We start from the raw sequence: 8,933 nt of genomic DNA, 5'->3' as shown, positions 1-8,933 counted from the left end.
TGCCATTGGAATTACTTTGAGAATTATTCCATGAACGATGTTTAGCGTTAAAATCGCCGATTATGAAAAATTTCGAACGATTTCTGGTGAGTTTTTGTAAATCACCTTTAAAATAATTTTTGAGCTCGCGTGTGCATTGAAATGGTAAATATGCTGCGGCAATAAATAAAATCCCAAGTTCAGTTTGAACTTCAATTCCCAAAGTTTCAATAGCTTTCGTCTCAAGATGGGGAAGAGCACGATGTTTGATTCGGCGATGAATAACAATTGCAACTCCACCGCCGGAACCCTGAATCCTATCATATCTATGAACCACGTAATTGGGATCATATTTTAATTTTATGTTAGGTTTCAAAAATGTTTCAGTAATAATTGCAATATGCACATTATTTACTGTTAAAGAATTAAAAAGCTCATTCTCATTGGCCTTCAATGAGCGAGCATTCCAATTTAATATTTTAATTGTTTTATTTAAAATCATTGCTAAATTTTAAATTAGAAACAATTTTAATAGTAAAATTTGTGCCTATTTGAATGGCTTCAAACATTGATTTTGCCTGCAACATGGCGTTCATAAGATCGAACATTGCCTGTTGTAAAAAAGAAAGTTTACCTGCCGTAATAGGCCCCAGGCAGTTGACATTAGAAATAATATTTTCGGCAGCAATAGGGTAACGGGGGTATTTTGGCCAGCTTTGGGAAGTGTTCGCACAGTCCATTAAAAACAAACACAATTTTTCAACATAAATACCTACTCTATTATACCATTGTTAAAAGCTTAGACTCTATTTTAATAAGCACCGTTCAACAATGCAATATATTGAAAAATATCCTAGAAATATCAAAATTTCTACGAAGTACTAAGAACATATTTTGGTCCACCAAATTTTTACTTTGACCCACCTTTATTTCTACAGACGTGTATGTAAATAGTTCGGACTAATTATATTTAAGATCATCATCGGTATTTTTAGAGCAAAAATAGTGGGTTTGAGGAGAACATCCTTCTGCTGTGAATTTTTGTAAATTTTAGGCATCTAAAAATGAAATGTTTTGGCTTATAGCGGTTTGACAGGCTCATCTAATTTCATATAGTTAAATGTGATAAATTAAGAAGTAATTACCTGTAAATTGTCACAAGCTGCTTCTTTGTTCACGTGCAACGGCCGAACGGTAATCAAAGAGATGTCAAAACTTGGCATGGCCAAAATATGTTTGCTTCAGAAAGAGGCAAACATATTTCGGCCATGCGTTTAACCACTTTTTCAACTTTTTCCATCATGTTAGAGTATACAAACTGTTTCTATGACATTTTATTGATGTTACTACAACAACGAATTGTTTCAAAAACATACATATTTGTTACAATAGCTTCCGGACGTTGACTTGTATATTAGCACTTCCTCTTGACTTTGGGTTAACTCAGCCATGACTTTGAATAGTTTAGTTCAATTCTCACTTTCACAGTCAAAGTTTATTTTGAATGTTTTTATGGTAGATTTTAAACACTATTCACTTTCTCTATGGCTTCAACTCAACATCCATGCCAAACAACGAATTGCACGGAAACGACGACGGTAGTGGCATTCATCCAGTTCGAAGGACCAATGTCGAAGCGCATTGTCCCGGCTCCGAGTGGGAATAGGAAAACGATCGCACAGTGACCATCTGAGCGTGGGAGAAAAACTTAACTCATTTCATGCCTTGAAAAAGGCGAATTGGATCCCTGTCGTCCGGTCAACTGTGCCTTTCAAGTGGACTGTATAAACTTCAGCAGTTGCCCATCGGTGGCAATTCTCCTACTGGCTCTCCGTTGCTCGGCAAGAATGTTGAGAGAAAAAAAACTTTAGCTACAACTCTCCATAATTTAACTTTATTTACCGGATATCAAATTAAAACTGAAGGCTTAAAGCTAGAATCGTACGCCCTATATAGAAAATTCAAACACATCCCTTCTACTGCTGCTATAAAGAATGGTTACGTGAGCATGCGCAAGGTTTTTTTTTTATTTAAGGGGGGATTTGTTAGTAGCTTAAGTATTTATGATAAATATTAGTAAATAATGAGTATGTGTGTCCAATCACAAATGGTGACTTCTCAACACTGTTAGAAATTTGTAATTTTAATTGTTAGGATTTGTTTGCTTTCGCAATTAGGACTTATCATTCGTAGGGATTTAAACCTACTTGTCAGAAAAGGGGAAGTAAACTTACAACTAACTTAATTGCTAACTTATTGGCTATAAAGAGAGCTTATCGTAGCAATTGAGGATTGCAACGATTTTTGTCGAAAATTGTTAATAATTTTATTTGACATAGCTTCTAATGGTTCAACACCAGTAAGTCTATGTAATTCGAGTGTACCAAACCAAGGAGGACGCTTCAAAATCATTTTCAGAATTTTATTCTGAATCCAGACGTGTATGTAAATAGTTCGGACTAATTATATTTAAGATCATCATCGGTATTTTTAGAGCAAAAATAGTGGGTTTGAGGAGAACATCCTTCTGCTGTGAATTTTTGTAAATTTTAGGCATCTAAAAATGAAATGTTTTGGCTTATAGCGGTTTGACAGGCTCATCTAATTTCATATAGTTAAATGTGATAAATTAAGAAGTAATTACCTGTAAATTGTCACAAGCTGCTTCTTTGTTCACGTGCAACGGCCGAACGGTAATCAAAGAGATGTCAAAACTTGGCATGGCCAAAATATGTTTGCTTCAGAAAGAGGCAAACATATTTCGGCCATGCGTTTAACCACTTTTTCAACTTTTTCCATCATGTTAGAGTATACAAACTGTTTCTATGACATTTTATTGATGTTACTACAACAACGAATTGTTTCAAAAACATACATATTTGTTACAATAGCTTCCGGACGTTGACTTGTATATTAGCACTTCCTCTTGACTTTGGGTTAACTCAGCCATGACTTTGAATATGTATGAACTAATTCCAAAATAACACTACCTAGAGCCAGTCTTTCGCCGAAAATTATAGTGTAGTATGATTCTTAGGTGTGTTATTCAATGTTGCATTCATAGTTTTCTAATATTCATTGAAGTTATCAGATATATTGCGTAAAATGTTACCGGGTGGGCCAAAATATGCATGTGGGCCAAAATACCCCCGTTACCCTATTAGCTGGAGGTGTACAATTATTTTCTAGCGTGTTTTGCTTACCCATATTAACGGTCATTTTCGAACTACCAACACTAGGCGGTATAATGTTCGAACTACCTGTAACCTGTGCATAAGTTAAACGGGTATGCAAAGGAGTAGGTAAACTATGCGTCATTGGTACGCTTGGAGAATTTTGTTTTGAAGTTGGTTTTAATTGAGAAATTGAATTTTGTTTACCTTGCCTTGCCTTAACAATTGCTAAACGGACTGGGCATTGATAAAAATTTGACATATGGTTGCCGTTACAATTCGCACAGCGAAAATTTTTACTCTCTTTCACAGTACATGTGTCCTTTTTGTGAGAAGAGTCTCCACAATTAAGACATTTTTGGTCCATGTTACAGAATTTGGAACCATGGCCATAACGTTGGCAAGTACGGCATTGGGTGATATGCTTTTCACCTCCGCCATACTTCCTATAAATTTCCCACTTTACACGCACATTATACAAAGCATGTGCTTTTTCAAAAAATTTTAAGTTGTTAACCTCATTGCGGTTAAAATGAATTAAATAATTAACAAGGGAAATTCCAGTTCTCTGACTGTTTTCGCCTCGTGATTTTTGTTTCATTAGAATTACTTGGGTAGGGGCTATGCCAAGTAATTCTGTTAAAGTAAGTTTGATCTCATCAACGGTCTGATCGTTGGTGAGACCTTTCAAGACAACCTTGAACGGCTTGGCGTTCTTGGTGTCATATGTAAAAAAATTGTACATCTTGTCAGTTAAATACTGAACAAGACGATCACGACCCTTTACTGAGTCGGCTAATAAGCGACATTCACCTCTACGGCCAATTTGATAGGTAACTTTAACGTCAGAAACAAACGTTGAAAGTTTCTTTTTGAATATATTAAATTCAGAAGAAATAGTTACCACAATAGGTGGAACTTTCTCCTTTTTTAAAGATTTTATATTTTGTATAGTTTCATTATTGGTAACTTCATGCTCAAGCAAAATATCAAAAGGATTGTCACTACAGACACTCGAAGTGTCAGAAAGAGATGCCTCTCTTTTCCTCCCCGCAGCGATGCGAGGTTTCTTTTTCCGTCCAGCCATTTCAGGTGATACGAAAAAAGTTAAAACAAATGTTAAATTCAAAAGTAGGTAGTCTTGAGAAAGACTGATGGGAAATAACTTTCAGGTAGTCTTTAAAAGACACACTGACAAAACACAAACTTTGAAGCTATAGGCAGTCAAAGACCAGGCCACAAGCAACCGAAAAAACGTCTGATCTGTAGGACAGTTCAAGACGCACTCGAGCATGCGCAAGGTGTTTTCTTCTTCCTGTTGGCTTCTGGTGCGCTGCTGGTAGGGTGGAAGGGTGTGCGTGCTCGATGCAGTATACTGTTGTGAACGAAAAGTCCTGATGAATGGTGACCAATCCTGAACAAGGATGATGAAATTCCTTTGCGGTATGTCGTAACCTGAATATTGAATGCTAGGGACGCTTGCTGCTAAAATGTTCCGGACGCGTATTAGAAGCTAACGCGTGATGATGAAATGTCACTGCGCATTGCATTTTTCCGCTGTATGCGCAGAAAGTAGATCCTATTGCGGACACTTCATTTAAGTACCACATCTACTATAGCGGCGGCGTGAAAGCAGAAAGAGGAGTTGGTTTTGTGCTAATTGGAAAACAGATGAAGCGTGTCATTAGATGGAGGCCGATCAATGACCGTATATGCGTGTTGAGTATTAAGAGCAAATTCTTCAACTACAGCCTAATAAATGTGTACGCACCGACCAACGAGAAACCCGATGACGAAAAGGAGGAGTTCTATGAGCTCCTGGAAAAGACATACAATGAGTGCCCAGGACACGATATAAAGATTGTCATCGGAGATGCAAATGCACAGATCGGGCAGGAAGACTTCTTCCGCCCCGAAACTGGTAGGGAAAGCTTCCACTCTACTACGAACGACAATGGCCCGAGGCTTGTTAATTTCGCTGCAGCTAGGTGGATGGCTATCTGTAGCACTTATTTTGCACGCCGGAACATACGTAAGCACACCTGGATGCACCCGAATGGAGAGCTTTGCTCTCAAATTGACCACGTTCTGATTGATGGACGGCACTTTTCAGACGTTACAGACGTGAGGTCGTTCAGAGGACCGAACGTTGGCTCGGATCACTATCTCGTAGTAGCCAAAATCCGCGCCCGGCTGTCCAACGTGTTGAAATCCAAGGCAACGAGGAGGATGCAGTTGAACATCCATCGGCTATCAACTGAAGGAGAGGCTGCAGAGTACTCGCAGAAGGTTGAGAAAAGAGTTGAAGGGAACCTGAATGATCAGTGGAGGCACATCCACAGTTCGACCAGCAGTTTGACGCTGAGTGCCAGCGAGTGACGGCGAAGAAGAACCGCGCCAGGGGTCACATTTTGGCCACGGCTGTGACTCGTCAGAGCATGGGTAGATATCGAGATGCAAGAGCCGCTGAAAAGAGACTCCATCGCCGGAAGAAACGACAGCATTGCACAGTTAGACCAGAATGAACAAAATCTTAGAACATCTTGAATTGTTTCGACGATCACAGAAAAAGTTATGGACGAAAAACTAATTTTGAGAAGTGTTCCTCATAAAACTCTATTTCGTCATATTAGACGTACAGATAGAAGATTACAGTGTTCAGCAATTCTTCTTCTTATAGATTTTCCTACAACTTTGCTGAAGAAACCAATCTGGTATTTCGAAAATTAGAAAAAGTAGTTTTTATAGTTAGTTAGCTACTAAAGAGATTGATCAAAAAACCGAAAACGCTAAAAGAAAAGCCTTGTTATATGGAATAAACTTGTTGAAGACACTGGGTACATAAAATCAATATTTTACAGTCAAATCTAAAACGATCACGATTTTTCGAGTTTAGACCACTGTGCATTGGAAGCGTATTATAGACACGATGCGAGGAGCTTCTACAAGGTCAACGGAATCAGGAATGGAAACGTGTCAGCCCCTGTCATGTGCAACGATAGGGAGAGGAACCTGATAACCGATAAAACAGAGGTGGCCAGGCGTTGGAAGGAACACTTAAGTGTGCTGTTGAACGGTGAGGGAAACAGTGGAGTCGAAAGGAGCAGGATGACTATTGAGAATGATGGTCAAGCTGTGGATCCACCATCCATGGACGAGGTGAAGAAAGCAGTGAAAGAACTGAGAAACTGCAAGGCAGCCGGGAAGGACGGCATTCCCGCCGAACTCTTCAAAGTCGGGAGCGAACAGCTGTATCGTGCCATCCATCGGATCATGCTGAGAGTGTGGTATGATGAAGAATTGCCCTCGGACTGGTTGGAGGGTCTCATATGCCAATGCGATTTATAGTCTGGAAGCAAACATTAAAAATACTCGATCGCAATCAGAGTCTCCTCCTAGCTTGATGGTAGAGTTACTTGATCAATCGGTAAAATTAACAGAAGGTTGGCGTATGCCCGGATCAAAAAAAGTGTGGCGTGCTGACTGGACAGACTATGACAAACGTAAATTGCGCCGCGCTCAGCAGCAAAAAAATAAAAATAAAGCAATAAAGCAAAATAAGTCAACAGAAAGCATTGGTATCTAAATAACAAATTCAACAATTCACGTAACCGCACTTGTAACAACAACCGGAATGATGTACCCACATACAGCTATTACAACTACAACAACTTATATATGTCGTTTTAAAGATTTCTGATAAAAAATCCTGAAGATAGAGGTGTAACACGCTATATTTGGTGCAAAAACGTAAATGTCCCCTACTAAAGGTTCCTCTGAGGACTTCCGGATAAAAAATAGCCATTTCTCGATGAGTTCTTGGCCGATTCCGGATCTTGATGAACCATTCGCTTCAGAAATGATTTTGTCATCTATGCCAATGATGCAAATAAGCATTTTTATCAGGTAACCCATTACCAAATCCATCCAAAAATAAGCAGGTTTGACATGCCTACCGGAACTCAGGAATATTTCCTATATCCGGTGACCTAGGCCAGATCTGAGATCAGAAAATGAAACTTCAAAAGTTTTCCAATTCAATGGTGTTCGAATTATTAAAATCGAATAACATTTAGCAAAGCTATAGCATTTCAAATTTCATCAAAATTTTGCCTATCCTACTTATTTTGACTATCCCCTGTACAGTGAACTTGCCACCATATGAACAGCGGTGTAATCTGTTGGGTCTCAACATACTAGTCGGAAAAATACTAAAAGGAGACGCTGATTCTGAGCAAATTCTGACACAACTTAATTTTTACGCACCTGAAAGGACTCTACGGCAGCGGGGTTTTCTCTCTCTCGATGCCCGGCGTACGGAATACGGTCGCCATGAGCCGATCCGTTTTATGGCTACCAGCTTTAATAAGGTCTACCACCTCTACGATTTCAACTTCTCTAATGCGGCATTTCAACGTAAACTTCTGAATACAGGGCGAGAACTTCAATGACGAAAATTTTTACGAAATTAACTATAATATTAGTGATAGATTTATACTGACTGACCAATCAACATGTAACTTGTTCGTTTTTTTTTGTATTAGTTCTTGATTATACTTGTAACTTGTAAATGTTTTTGTACAGTAAGAAAAGATATGAGGTTTTTATGCCTTTTTGAGTAACAAACTGTGACTCAAAAGGGCTTTTCCTCATCACGAAAAATTCATTAAGGCATATTTAGCCCGATGAAAACATCAAATAAATAATAAATAAATAAATAAAAATAAATCCAGCAAATGTAATCAAGGTGTTTTTTCCGAAAATTGAAGTGTTCGTGTGAATCTATTTTAGAAAATAAAAAGTTTGAAGGAGAAAGACTGGGTCTCACCGCAAGGTGGATTAATTTGAGTTTTTATACATATATACCGTGGAATGGGGTGAAATTGATCAGTGGGGTGAAATTGATCGCCTGAAAATTCGTGATAAAAAATACTAATCAAAAGATATTGCTATTACAACACTAGGCAATGTCAACGTGTCCTTAAACGCAACTTTTGCATGATTCACATACCTGTCAAAGTTAACCCTTGCATGCCCGGTGCAATTTTTCATATTTTCGAAAAATTCTTCTAACTCAGTCAAAAAACAATCAAATTTGATCAAACAAGTTTCCAAATAACAAAAAAAAGTATTGAATTTACTTGATCTTAGTTGAGGGTTATTTACGAGAGGTTAATAAGGTTTGATAAAAGCTCAAAAAATGGAATTTTCAACAATGATCATTCCACACCATTAAAGAAATACTGATGAATTCGCAGGAAACCACAAAAGTTTTATTTTCAGAGCTAGTTTTTGAGATTTTGCAACAAGCCGAATTGAAATCGGTCTAGCGACGATCAAATAAGAGCAAATTTAGCAACAAGCAGCTCGTGAACCAGAATAAACAAATTTCAACCTGAAATATCGTTATTTCCGTTCCCAAACTAGCTGTAAATAATATTTTTCAGCACAGAAATCATCATTTATCATTAGCATATCGAAAAAAAAGCACATTGCCAAAAGAATGTATGGATTTCAATGGTGATCAATTTCACCCCAATTTATCTCATAGTACCTTATAGAATTAGCGAATTTATTTCATGAAATAGACGATAGAAATTTCATCAATAGCCATAGAGGTTTACTGGAGCACATACCAGTACTTGTTTTGAAATTATACTATTTCGGGAAAAAATTACATGAAGCTAGTTAATTGGAAATTGCTATAAAAATTGATCAATTTCACCTCGTTTCATAGTACGTAATAAAAAACTATGTTATATTGATTATCTCGAAGAGGTA

Source organism: Wyeomyia smithii, chromosome 2, assembly GCF_029784165.1.
Source record: "Wyeomyia smithii strain HCP4-BCI-WySm-NY-G18 chromosome 2, ASM2978416v1, whole genome shotgun sequence".
NCBI lineage: Eukaryota > Metazoa > Arthropoda > Insecta > Diptera > Culicidae > Wyeomyia > Wyeomyia smithii.
The sequence above is the reverse complement of the archived record's forward strand: the minus strand, read 5'-3'. Positions refer to the sequence as shown.